At 41.1% G+C, this 14,183-nt stretch overlaps 1 protein-coding gene across 1 annotated transcript in view; it reads left to right on the forward strand.

The window, feature by feature from the left end:
* Window positions 1-14,183, forward strand: part of cdk14 (cyclin dependent kinase 14) — a 113,325-nt gene that overhangs the window by 35,765 nt on the left and 63,377 nt on the right. The gene's annotated exons all lie outside the window — the stretch shown is intronic.

Here is a 14,183-nt window from a genome sequence, read left to right on the forward strand (position 1 = left end):
CCTGAGTGGTGAATGCATGCTGGTGGCCAGACTGAATATCAATAGGATATACAGTAAAATCTAACTTTCTCTCTCTTTCCCCGCCAACTTTTTCCACTTTTTGGGTCTGTTGCATTAAAATTAAAACCCCTCCACAGACTCCTGCCATCGTGACCTCATGACATTCAGCAGTGACAAGAATTCAGCAGTTTCAGGCTCCAGCTGCAGAACATATTAAGCAGAAACACTTGAGCCAGTTAAAACACTGCAGTAAACCAAGCAAGTCAGGAATGTTGCTTTTTTACAAAATGGTTTTGGAGGGACAGTATCTAATTTCATGCACATAACATGTGTGTGTTCAAAAAAGAATCATTCTAAAATAAAACTTATGATATCAGTTACCTACTAATGTTTTATACAATCGCATGTAAAATCCATAATACTTCCATGTTGGTAATTGCAGTATTTCATTTGTGTTACCATACCATGACAGAATGAAGCGTAACAATATATCTACAGTAAACAGTACATGGTGTAATAGATGATGCAGCCTAAATGTTTTCTGCAAATTGATAAAAACCATGTCTAAGAAAGGAAAACATATATACTGTGGACACACACACACACACACACACACACATCCTTGGGCTTCCGATGCAAGTAGTGCTGAATTAAATCAATGCACACAAATTATGATAAAAAACTGTGTTGGTGGTTTGCTCAAAGAAATAGTTTTTGAAACCTCTTGGGATCTCTGCATAAAGCCTGGAAACAGGGAAATCACTAACACCTAACAGCACCTCTATTGCTCTTTTCCAAGAGGTCTTGCTTGTTATGAAAACAAATGTCAAAACAATATTTCAGTTTAATAGTAGGAGAAATGCATACCTATCTTCATACCAGGTCCTATTCTGTTTTTGAGTGATGAGGACTCATCACGTCATTCTGCATTCTGTTTTATCCCAGATGTGTTGTATGGGCTGTACACTACATATACTAGAGTTATCTTGACAAAAAACCAAACTGTTTCCACAAAGCTGGAGGAACAAAACACACTTGCATGCTGCATCATTTACATTTTATTCAAATGATAGTATGTGGTAGTCTTAGTCTTGTGCTCAAAATACATCCGGGCAGCTGTGCATTGTCTCTCTGCCCTTTTTCACTCCTTACCCCCCGATGGATCCTACATTCAGCCCAGTAGCCTGTATACAGAGAGTGTGTGTGTGCGTGTGTGTGTGCATGTGCGTGTTCAGTGCGTGTGCGTGTGTGTGTATGTGTGTGTATTCGGCCTCTACTTCCATCTGCTGGCAGGGCCATTTGTGTGTTACATTAAATAATGAATGACCTACAGGCTTTTCCCCCCACTGTACCACTCTTGCACACATTAAACTGTTTGTGTGTGTGTGTGTGTTTGTCATGGTTTGAACTGTTCATTGTCTGCTGTGGATTGGAAATCAGCTCTTGTTCGGATCCAATCTGAGACATTTTATTGAGGATTTCACACCTTCCTGCCTCGGCTGAACACAACAGCTATAGTGTGGTTCCTGTGGCAACAAGCCTGTCAGTCAAGGTCATCCATGACAGAGAGAAAGAAGGAGTGAGGAAAAAAAAAAACTGGGGTTAGAATGAATGTGAGAGAGATTGTGAACAAAGGAGAAGTGTCCTGTGTCGAATGACTCGTATGTTGAGTGGCAGATGACTTGGGAGGCTAGATTGATGATGCAGATGAGCTGAGGAAACAGGTCAAGTAGTTGTACGAAATTAACATATACGTTCACATACACAATAACTGCAACACATTCACTCCTGCAGTCGTATAACTCGTCCTTGTCTAACCTCTGTTGTTGTACTGTAGGAATTAGTGCTGGGAACATAGCAGACTACGACAACATGCAATCATCAAAGCAATAGTTTGTATTTGCTGCAAATGAAAACGGGCTTGCTACTGAAGATAAGATGTACCTATAAATAAAACCAGATGCCCAGATGAGGACAGTAAAACTGCTTTCGGACATGAACTGTGCTCCGAAGTATTTTCTCCGGAGAAGGTGCATGTGTGAACGTAAATGTCAGACTGAGAAGCTCCACAGTTTCTGCGGACTGGCCTCCTGAGTCCGTAGAGTCGATATGAGAAAACATGCTGGGATCCCACACTGGATTCACCGTGAGTGAGTGCCGCGTTAATGACGCTTATAACGCTAAAAGAAAGAAAACAAATACCGCTGGGTAAAAAAGCAGTGACACACAGGTAGAAGACATAGACGTGTCAGATGTATTTTGACATTGCTGTAAATTTGCAAACACAAGGGAGGGACCCACAAGCCTACATCACACCATGAGGTTGAAGGGACTGAGCTCAGTTATACAACATTATCAACAGAAGCAAATGTGAGTAAAAGTGAATGGATTTGAATACTTTCTGAATGAAACAATAAAACAAGTACACGTGTGACTTTAGTGCTTCAGTCACTCTCTGGTGATGGGGATGCATTAAAGCACAAAGCAGCAGCTAAGACATTACTACAGCCAATATAAAACAATTGAAATAAGGAGGGGGGGGGCCCTCCCACACAGGAGTGCACTCCTGCTGAGGAGCTGGTCCTCTGCAATAATGAGATTCACTTATGTAAAGACTGTTAATAAGGAAGCCAAAGGGTTTCCTGGTCTATGAGCACTGTGCCCTATAAGAGACCCTCCTTCTTCGAATGGTGACACATTGTTCCAACTGACTGGTCAGTAGGTGGTTCTCTGGGACATGTTGATCTGTTATCTCAACCATAATCTGCCCTGGAGCAGGTTAGGTGCTCAACACGAGTTACCATGGCGACTGGTAGGTAATAAACCACCTAGTTACCTCACTAACCACACATCCTGTCTCATAGTACAGGCCTCGGGTGGATGATAATCAATAATCAGTATTCTAATCAGATAATGTATGACAAGATAAATAGAATTTCAGTAGCCTGATCACATTATTAATACATATGTGCCATATGCCGGTAATTGAATATGCAATTGTTCAATAGATGAATCATTTGTTATTCAAGCTTTTGTCCATATTGTCTTCTGAATAAATGGCTGTTGTATTAAAGCACCAAACAGTGTATTGAAAACAGAAGTGGATATAATCTCTCACTGAGACTATAGAAGGATTTTCTGTGAACTATTATGTATCTCACAGCTGCAGTAATGGAATATGAATTAAGTAGGCTGCACTCTCAGCGATTCTGTGAAAGAATCAAGTGCAGTTAGTGTGACTCTGAAGTTAATTTGCGATAAGTACCATATGTTTTCTGAGTAGATTATGTCTGTTTGCTATAATCTGTGTTGTGAAGACAGTGTGGGAAACCTGATGTGCTTTTTATTGAAGTACATATGAATTGCTACAAAAAACTATTCTATCATCCTGTAAATGTATTCTCTCTCATATCAAGGCAATATTTGTATGCATTTATGTTACATGGCCCCATGGTATTGGGTTGTCAATCCGTGCTTCCCATTCTTGTGAACACAAACATCATGAGGGAATTTCTCCAATTTTAGTACAAACATTCACTTTGACTCAATGAAGAACTGATTCAATATTGGTGGTCAAAGATAAAAGTTTAGGGTCATTGTGACCAAAACGCACCTTTTGCTTTTGCTTTGCTTTCTCTCTCTCTCTCTCTCTCTCTCTCTCTCTGACTCTGGCACCCACGTCTCTAAGCCGCTACAATCAAAACTTAGATTTGTTGACATTGACGCCACAATATCATCACTGATCACCACATAATGGTTGATACTTTTCTTAATGAGTCAAATCTTTTTTCATAGCTATGCGATCTCCGCTTGCGCTTTTCCTTTGTTTCTCTATCGCTGACACGCAGACAGCCACACACACACACACACAAACAGTGGGATCGGACATTTGTAAACTCAACAGACTTTTTAAACTTAGGCAATGTATAGAGAGCGGGAGGAGATGGCGAGCCCGGTCTCACTCGGCTGCTGTTGGCAGTGTGCAGCACAAATGACACAGAGAGGAGCAGTAAATTATTGACAGAGCTGGTAAAATTTATAAAAATAAATCATTTTTAATGTCCAAACATGTATGAGAACACCCAAAATTGGTACAACCATCCCCTCCCCAGGATGACGGCTGAGTACCACCCCTGCCTAATTTCCGGCAAGAAAAAAACCCTGCATGTGCACTCCTGTAACTTTCACCAGCAAAAAAGAGAAAGAAAAGTTGTGGTGATGACGGTTATGAGCTCAATCATAAGGAAAGCATCACATGGTCGCGGTTTTGCAGTAATGTGTTGGCCATCACATTCTGCATCCCTCTGCAGTTAATGTTTGATTCGGAAGTGGGTACAAATTTGTTATATCTCTAGCTTTCACAATAATGAAAGTTTTAGTGGCACCAAGTTTTAATGAAAGCAATTTTTAAAATAACAGAGGAAAATGGCATCTTATGTGTGATGTGGTGATGTGCTGCAATAGTTATTTGCCTTAGAAAATACACTCGACAGTGGTTTAAATATTCTGCAGAGAACCCTTATATGTATGCGATGATCCTGGTTGTCTTAATGGACCACTTATGATTCTGTTCTTATATGCTGCAGTATATTTGCTGTGAATCAAAGTATTGAATTTCTTTTCGAGCTGCTCGGAAGTCAGGAGCGAGCTGCTGGAGATATGCTGCTCTCTCCTGCCCTATTTGAAGAAAACACTTTCTTTATGACAGCAAAAACATGGCATTATTCCAAAGGGAGGTTTTGAATGACGATGGAGGTTTACTGAAGATGTTTGGGTGTATTTATCCCTCTCGTCTCCTCTCGTCCTGTCTGGTGGCATCTTAAGGAAACAGCCACTGTGCGCCCAGAATCCCACATTCTCACATTTCACCCACCGCAGCTGATTTTCACTGAGCTCAGCTCACATTCACAAACATTCATGCCGTGCTTGCATCGCTGCAGCCTCAGCTGCTAGCCATTTCTGCTGCAGACACTGTTTGCTTCCTTAAACTCCTCTGGGCTGTACCACTCCAGCAGAGCAGGGGTCCTTGAGGGTTTCAGGATGTCACGGCAGGCGGACTTTTCCTCTCGCATCTGCTGCAGCGCACCCATTCCTTAGCCTCCGTGCCCCCCCCGCCTTGTCCCTCACGAGCCACGAGTTCACAGTCTCTCAGGGCTGTCGGCCAGAAGCAAAACAAGCCTCCTAATACCCTCTGCCGACTCGGATTTCACTCCCCCTCTGCTTATAGTACAATCTCATCCTTTCCAGCTTGCAAAGGGGAGCGGAAGAGAGAGAGACAGAGAAAGAGAGAGAGGGAGAGAGAGAGAGTGAGAGAGAGAGGGAGGGAGGGAGATGTTTTGAGCTGGTTTGCAGGGAGAGAGCTTGGCTTGAATGCTTTCTGTCTGCTCTTTAGAGACATCCAGGTGTGCTGTTTTCTTCCTGGAAGGTAAGAGGGAGACTGAGATTGCTGCTCATTTTATTCTCCATCCCTTGTCATTACTCCCCTATCCACGTCTTCTCTTGCTTTGGATGCATTGCTTCTGTGAGTGTGAGAGTGTGTGTGTGTGTCGTTGAGCATGAATAGTGCTCCCCAGACATGCCACACACACACACTTACTGTACGAGGCGATTTGCAGACATCTCAGCTCATGTACATTTATAGAGCAGATATGGGTTGTCGTTATCTGTGTGTACCGTGCGTGTACAAGTGTCTGGTGTTTTTGTTTTTGGGGTGTTGGGGTGTGATGATGAGTTCTATGCTAGCATGACAGCTTTAGAGTGGATGTGCCACCTGAGCCCTAGTGCATCTCGATGGGGAGGAGGTGATGACTGACTCCCGGGTCTTTTCCGAGCCCAGAAGGATGGAGCGTGGGTACTGGAGGGAGGACGAGGTAGAGAGACAGGGACAGGCCATTTACCATCTGTGGTTACGTTCTGTTGACGGGTAGTGAGGCTTTCTGCAGCTCCTTGGGAAGACAGCAGGCCAGAAGACAGCAAGAATAAGGAAGGAGGACTGAAACAGGAGGAGTGGAGTTGCAGGGTGTCATGTGTTTGAGAGAGCGTGAGTGTTGTTAAAGGATACAGGGCCATGTCTTAAGTGTAACAAAGAAGTGACAAAGGATGTTTTCGCCTGAGCTTCAGATCCTAAGGTTGCTTCAATAAAAGCATGAAACAAGTCATAACCACATTACTTCCTCTTTGAGGTTGTTTATTTGGTCTCACAGTTGTATTATCATGTTTCAGGTTGCTACAATTGTAGCCTGGTACCGAGTTTATTTTGGACAGATAGAGGCACTGTATATAGCCTTAAGTGTTCAGTAGACTTCGAAGGAACAAGGTTGACCAAACAACCAGACAACCATGCTTATACCTGTTGGCAACACTGGAAGGCAGGACTAAAAGTCTGCTGTCATAGACGCCTCCTGGCTGTCTGACATAATGAACAGTACAAATTGGAATAAGAACGAGTGCATACTCTGAGACAATCTCCCCTGGAAGGCGAGCATGAGGCTGCAGCGGTGATAACACAAACAAACACATTGTTACTAAGTTTGTTGATGCCTGAATGAAAGATGTAGGGGAGGAAGTAAAAAATATCAAAATGGCATTCAAAGGGGCAGGGCCTATATCATTCTCTTTTGCATTATCTTTTGAAGCCACAGACACGAGACTACTAGGCCGAACGGATGCTGTTAGCCAAATCAAAACTGTCGGCTCATTTGTCAACACATGCTGGAGCTATTGCTACCAGTCTTGTAGTTTTTCAGTTTATTAGATATCCGTAATGCTTAATCACGTTACAGCTTTATTTTTGTACAATTAGTATCGATGGTCAGACATTGCTTTTAGTGTTTAAAACATTGATACTTGATGTCTGACTCTAGGCCACTTTATCTGTTTACAACCGTTTGTTATGGGTCACAAGAAGCAGTTCATCCAAACTGGTTAGAAGCCACTCATCTACCCAGTGCTGAATTTCAAGCAGCCAAGTTCAGACAGTTCCAGTGGATGTTTTCCAGACAATTACCACATTTTGAAATCCGAGCTCTGGGATGTAGAATGGATTGGTAAGGCTCAGTACGAGCAGGAAATAGTTTAAAAAGCATTGGACTGTGCTCTGTATTTGAACCACTACTTTGTTTTTATATGGCCCCTCATGACATGCACCCGCTGAGCATGCTTTACTCATTTCATATTGAGGTTACAAACCAAAATACATGCAGACGAGCTTCAGTGCAGCATAGGCCTCTGACAGCAATGATTTAATTCAGATTCCCCAGAGATACAGTGCGGGGCACGTGATGTGATTCATATCAAGTGGCTACAAAATGAAGGTGTCTGCTTAAGTGGCACTCGTGTTAATGAGTCAGCAGTGGCCTATTACACATGACAACCACCTCTAGTAACTGCTGTATTGTTATGCTGATTTCACGAGGACTCTGCATTGTCAAAATGTGCTTAAATTATTAGCTGTACTTGTGCCATTGTTCTGTGAAAAGACCTGTCAGAGGGTGAACCACTTTGGTCCAGAATGAACAGATTGGATGAATTGTGATGAAATGTAGTCCACATATTTATGGTGCTCGGAGGATTAAACCATTTGACTCTGGTGGTTCTGTGACATTTCAGCTAGTGCTACCAGTTGGTCACAAAGTATTTAAATGGTGGCATTGAGGCAAAATTCCCTCTGGTCACATTCATCCCTCCCATATTCATACACCAGACATGACTTGTAACCACTTCAGGTAGCCAGTTTCTTCAGTTTACCAGCAAATACAAAAAATAACTAATGGCTGCAGCTGTCCTTTGTGTTAAGTGCTAATTTTAACATGTTAACACATTGAATTCAAATTCCATTAAATGTAAGAACTGCAACTTATCAAAGTCTATTTGGAATATGTTTGAATATGGTCTATATATAGAACAGCAGACTGTGATAATAAAATCTATTTATTAGCTGACTTTTATTTTTATTTCAAACACCCAACAATAGCAAATTCAATCAAAGAGTCTGTGTATTTTCGTGCTGGACCACCGGAGTAGTACATGGATGGTTTTCTGCAAGAAATACCGTGATGCTGAAAGTGTAAAGCTCAATATTATAACTTTGAAAAAAGCACAGCCTCATATCAGAATTGCTGTAATGTAATGAGAACTGATTTTGATACTTTTCCAGCCTGATGTTGTGCCGAGAATCTATAATGACTCCTCAGAGTAGTATTCGTCGTATGGGAGACAGCATTACAAAATTGCCACCAGCACTTTTGCATTATAACAGAGTGAAAAATTGCTCTGCTTCAGGGAATATCTTTGCTGTACGTCTGGGCTCCTGGCTCAGGTTTCACAGTCCTATACGTGACAGTAGTGTTGAAGATGAGCAAGGAGGCTACCGGGGTTGGGGGGGTAAGGAGAGTAGTCGGTGGGATGAATCCTGCCCACAGCATTCTCCTGAGTGGCTGTGTCCTCCACTGAAGTCGAAAACTGCTGGGAAGCCGGCCAGTTTAATCATTTATACGCCTGTGTTTTTTAGTCTCTAGCATCTCAATCAAAAGCAATGGCCAGTTGCACTATGAGGAGGTTGAATGTGTGACCAAACACCTCATCCTTCAAGAATGTGGCTGGACCTCAAAAACCGCCTTCAGGAGTTTACTGTGAGTGAAGACACTGTATAGAACTGTCATTGACTTTCAAGTATAAAGCTAGCTTGAGCTCCGAGGTACATATACTTGTGGAGACAATTTGTAAGGCATTAACAACAGTGATGCAGTATATTTTTACTCTCATTATGTGTAGTTTAGTAGTGTATATATTTTGATCTTTCTTTTTTATTGTTGCTTCGGCACTGTTATTTAAATTCTGTTTTTCTCTTTTTTGCTGTAACAAGTGAATTTCCCCGTTGTGTGGATAAATAAAGAAATCTAATCTAATCTAATAGATAAATACAATTGTGTGAAACCTGCTGAATCATGATCCAGGTAGTGATCGCAAGGCAGAAGCAGCCTGTAGTGTCATGGTGATACAGTATATTACAGTTTAATAGAGCTCAACTTGGAATGTGTAAAATTTAATTTCACCGCTGGGATCAACCGGGCTTCGGTGTTTGCTGAGTGTGCAGGTTTAAAAGTGGATGCCCATCACGAGAGCTCACACATCTAAAGAGGAAGCTACCAGTGTTGTGCTGAGTTAACAGCGGCTGACAACACTGTCGGCTACCGGGGAGAAAAGACACCGGGGTTTCATAACTGACCTATGACCAGGACGGTAACTTTATGTCTCTGTGATTAAAAGAACAGTGCAGTGATGTATCAGGCTATTAACTAATCTTGTTATGTCAAGACACCAACGGTAGATGCTTAGTCATTAGGAATGCATGAAAAATGCAAGCAGCGTGCAGGAGGGAGATTATATTAATACTCTGAGTCATTATGTAATTTCTCTCTATTGTAGGTTACCATTTCATTTCATATTCCTACACTAATGGTTTGCTGTATTTTACTTTACAACATTTTTCTCATGTACTATAAGATCAGTACATTAAAGTGAATGTCAGTCAAAGACAGTCTCTACTCTCAGTATGGCTGTGTGTGTGTTTGTCTGCTTGATTGTTTGTTTGTTTCCTCTAGTGTGTTTTATAGTTTTTTTTTGTGGTTCTGCAGAGTTGGAAAAGCCCAAAGTCAGCAGTAAAGTCAGCTCCTCTCCCCGACACAAAACTCAAGCTCCCGAGACACCACTCCACTTCTCTGTCTTAGTAATATCAAGTGCACCAGTCTCCACATAAATATCACAAACATATCAATGCTATATATAATGACAATGGACAGCTATTTCTATGCTAATTCAATAATGTTGAGTTGAAAATATTGTATAGACCTGTATTTATATATATATTTGGAGGGGTATTTTTGTGCTTTTTCTGCAGCATTGTCTTGGGGATGTTGGGATATTAGCTGTTGCTTATTTATATATTAAGAGTCTCATCCAATATCCTAAAGACGCTATTCAAAATGATACAGAGACAAAAATTGCAAAGTGCAGTTAGATATTTAGTTTGGCTCGTACACCCACTAAAAGTGACTTGCAGAGAGAAGTCACTTTGGCTTTGACTGGAGTCCAACATAATTCAAGGATATGGGAAACTTTGTATGAAGGTGTGCCAAAAAACAAATTATGATATTCCATTACAGAATGGATGCAAACTCACAAATTCCTAAATTATGTTTGTGTGTGGAGACACAAGTTGTCATCACAATGAGTCGTGATATGTTGATTTGCAAGCCCATATCCCAAGGTATCGGAACTAGTAAATGAGTTATGTTGACAAGTTTTCACCAAACTTAGGGAACATAACTCAAATTATTATTGTATATGATCCCTTAAAGGTCAAGAGTCAACACACACAGATATCTCCACAAATAATACAGACAGTATAACGTCTATAGTGACAAATATTCCCCATCTTACAAGTAATGTGATGAAGAAAATTACAATGAAGTCAGAAAATAACAATAAGCATTGTTCACAAATGCATTTTTTTCTGGTTTCTCTGCATTTTTTACGAGACTATACAACCTGAGGCCTATGTAGCTTGAAAATGAATCTACGATGACATGGTAGAAGATGTCATCAAGATGTCACTATACAACTAAGGGAATAATATAGCGAATATAGTGTAGTGAAGCATTCATTTTGCAACCAATAACACACAATAATTTAGATAAACCAAACATGCATCATCTTAATGATGACATCATTGTGAAATGTTAGAACATCATGAAAAGGTTAACATTCCCTTATTAGGTTAAACTTAGTGCATGCATGGTATGCATTTTTTAAATGTTAGTAGAAACCTATAGAGAGGTCAAAGATCAGAGATGTAGCAAGTTGGTTCAAAATGCAATCATCAATGTTTGTTTATTAACTGAATTTGCAGTCCCCCGTAACTCTCCGAAGCAATTTAGCAACTTTCAGTGAATTGATTTTGTTTTACGGCCCTTTGCTTTATAGTTCTGGTTCAGTCTCACAGATGTCATCACTGCTTTTTAGCAGCAATAGCAACAGCTCTGATAAATCCACCATGTTCCCCCTCCTCAGCACCACAAAAGTTAGCAACTAGCAGGTAACAACCATGTTGGAACATGTAGCAGCCAGAGGGCGGAGACCAAAACTGAGCTAAAAGGAGTGTGAATATGTGACCTTATTAATTTGACTGTCCAAATTAATGATAATGTTGCCATCCACCACATGAAGTTAAATTATTCTTAATCAACATGCCTGATCCATATTTTCTCCTTGCTGCGGAATGTGGTCAGCAGTCATGTAGACGTCACTATTAGCTGTCAGCTGTCAGCTTAACCCTCGGATCAGATATTCTGTTAAAGGCAGTCATTGTTGTATCAGGCCATCACTCTGTTCACCCATCTGATGTTCACATCTCTGTCAGAAGGCCTGACCAAAGCATCACACACAAAGCTGCAGTGTTTGAGCAAGCACCAGCTATTTTTAGCAAGACATACACACAGCTTTATCTGTGTATTGTAGAACACTGAAACAAAGGCGTGTGCGTTCCAGACAGGGAGGTTTGAAGGAGAGGAGGATCAGGCAGGTTTTATACTTTTTCCATCTCTACTCTAGTGTGTCGTCCTACAATCGTTTTGAGCCCAGGATGATGAGCCCCGGCAAGCTGATAGCCCTGCTCTGTCTCTGTAAAATGGAAATGCGTTCACACAGGGGGCAAGCCCTGAATGAGGCCAAGTTAACATGGCCGAGAGCCTTGAGTAGGCAGAGCACATATGAAGGCTCCATGGTTGATTGGTCTTTTATGGCCTCTATGGTTCTTGTCATCGTTCAAGTTAATGTCATCAGTAACTACTTCTCTGGACATAGTTGCATTAGCCTGGGCCTGCCCACTGTGTTCCTCTTCCATTATTGTATGACAACCCTAAGATAAGATTAATCCTTAATGATCCCTTTGGGGCAAAAGGGTGACTGCTCCAGTGCAGAATAAATTATAGGGAAACAATGTTATGTATCACAGTTTGTTTTTATGTGTACATGTATGCATTGGTGGTGGGAGAGGTAGTGATTAAAGAGGCCGTCCTTCAACCAGAATCGATATGGTGTAATTGCGTCTCGGCTGTCTTTGGGGGGGCGTTCCCATCCTGGCAACAGAGGAAAACAGATGTAGCAAAGCACCTGCTTCCTCCCACAAATCAGTTGGCCTTCCCATAATCCATGCCCTGGACTGACTTTTTGCTTCCAATTATTTTAATGTAACGTTTATAGCCTATATTGTGTATTGTGTACATTATCCTCAGGCTCTTTGCAGAAGTTGTGTCTCAATCTGCAGAACTGCGATGAGACACGCTGCTCTTCTTATTGCATCTCCCACTCATCTAGCAGCAGAGCTACGACTGAAAAAGTTATTTTGTTTATTAAAAAAGTTGAAAATATGTTTGTTTTTTTATGTGTGTACCATGAGCTGTTCTGTTGAGTAATTACAATTTAATAACACATTCTTATGACGTTTTCGCCTCAGTTTTTGCCGATATTACCTCTTTGAAAAACAAAGAGCAAACAAAACAAGCCCACAAATTTAGACACAGCTATAGTAAGGTTGAGACTTTACAACTTTATAAAAAAAAAACACAGATCCCTAAACAGGAAAAAACAAACAGTGGACTGGAGACAAACCTCCACAAGAACCGGTCTCAGGGAGGGGGGGGGGGGGCGCATCTGCCACGGCCTCTTATTCTCCTCTTGGAGACCAAGAAGTTAAGCCTGTCTCTTGAGAGTGAGGTGCTTGGTTTGGATAATACGGTTCAACGAGCTCTTGAGGATACATAGAGGCCTGATCATTAACGCAGCATTCACACGTACACGTTATCCCTCATGCAAACAGGCGCTTGCAACCAAGCTCAGGTGTGTTTTAGAACAATAATGAATAGCAACAATGAAGCTGACAGGGGTATCGTCTTCCAGAGACAGCACGGAGGCTGTTAATAAGAGAGAGCCACAGAACAGAGGACCAAAACAAACCGATATAATTATGTTTTACCTCATAATGGCGTTACTATAATTTACAATGAATAAATAGCTTAATAAAATAAATTAAAGAGAAAGCCCCAGCCAGGTCACAAGCAGTGAACTTTATTGGAACCTGACACTCAGAGCAGGATGTCCTGGCACTCTATCCAGGTTAAATCATTTACAGCGGAAATGTGACTATCATGTGCTGGACGACAGTTTATGTAGGATATTCAAAATCCTGACATAGCTAAAAGAAGTTATACATGGTACATATCAGAATATAAATTAAGGAATCATTGTAACTGAAGCCTTAATATATGAACAACATATTAATTCTAACTATGTTTAGCTGTGTCATAGTAAAAGCTTATGATTTTTATGTCAATTTCAGCAAAATAACAAGTACATGTCCACTTCGGTGTTGTTGTGTTCAAAATAAAAATAAATCTATCTTCTTCTCCTTCTGTCTACATGTTCCAGTACTGAAATTCAATGCTGTAGAAGTAGAAATTAAGATAAAATGGACACAAATATGAAATAAATAATAGAGGGAATAATTTGACTTATCAACAGTAGGCTATACTAGTAAGTGTACTTTGTTATGTTCCACCCTGGCTGCTGACTTTCTACCATTAACAGTTGAGTGGTTGCTTGATACGAAACACACAGGGTTCAAAAACTTGTTGTTAATTTTCTAAGATGTAGATACAGTCAATACCACAACTGGCCACTCTTCATACAATGAACAAATACTTTAATATCCAGTATATCAGTTTAACATCATCATCATCATCACTATCAAAAACTCTTATACAAACTTAACATAGTGACAGAGAAGGAATTTTGTGTTGCGGGAAATGCTCCATTGTGTCTATTGAAACCTGGCCCAAATTAAATACCATGCAAGCCCACTGCAAGATGACTCCTCCTTGTGTATCAGGGTAATTAGAAGTTCTTCCTGCAGGGGAGTTTAGGCCTAAATATTTAATCTGACGGGAGCCGTGGCAAAACATGTCATGCGGCCTGCGTCTTTTGTGATCAATGCACACAGTCCATGGCGGAGGAGCGGCTGGCAAGGTGCTTTGTGCTGGAGAGTAGATGTGGAGTGTGGAGGGCTGTGTGTGTTTGTGTGTTTGTGTGTTTGTGTTTGTGTGTGTGCCCGTGGGCTTGTAGGAGAC

Source organism: Limanda limanda, chromosome 11 (assembly GCF_963576545.1).
Source record: "Limanda limanda chromosome 11, fLimLim1.1, whole genome shotgun sequence".
NCBI classification, from domain to species: Eukaryota; Metazoa; Chordata; class Actinopteri; order Pleuronectiformes; family Pleuronectidae; genus Limanda; species Limanda limanda.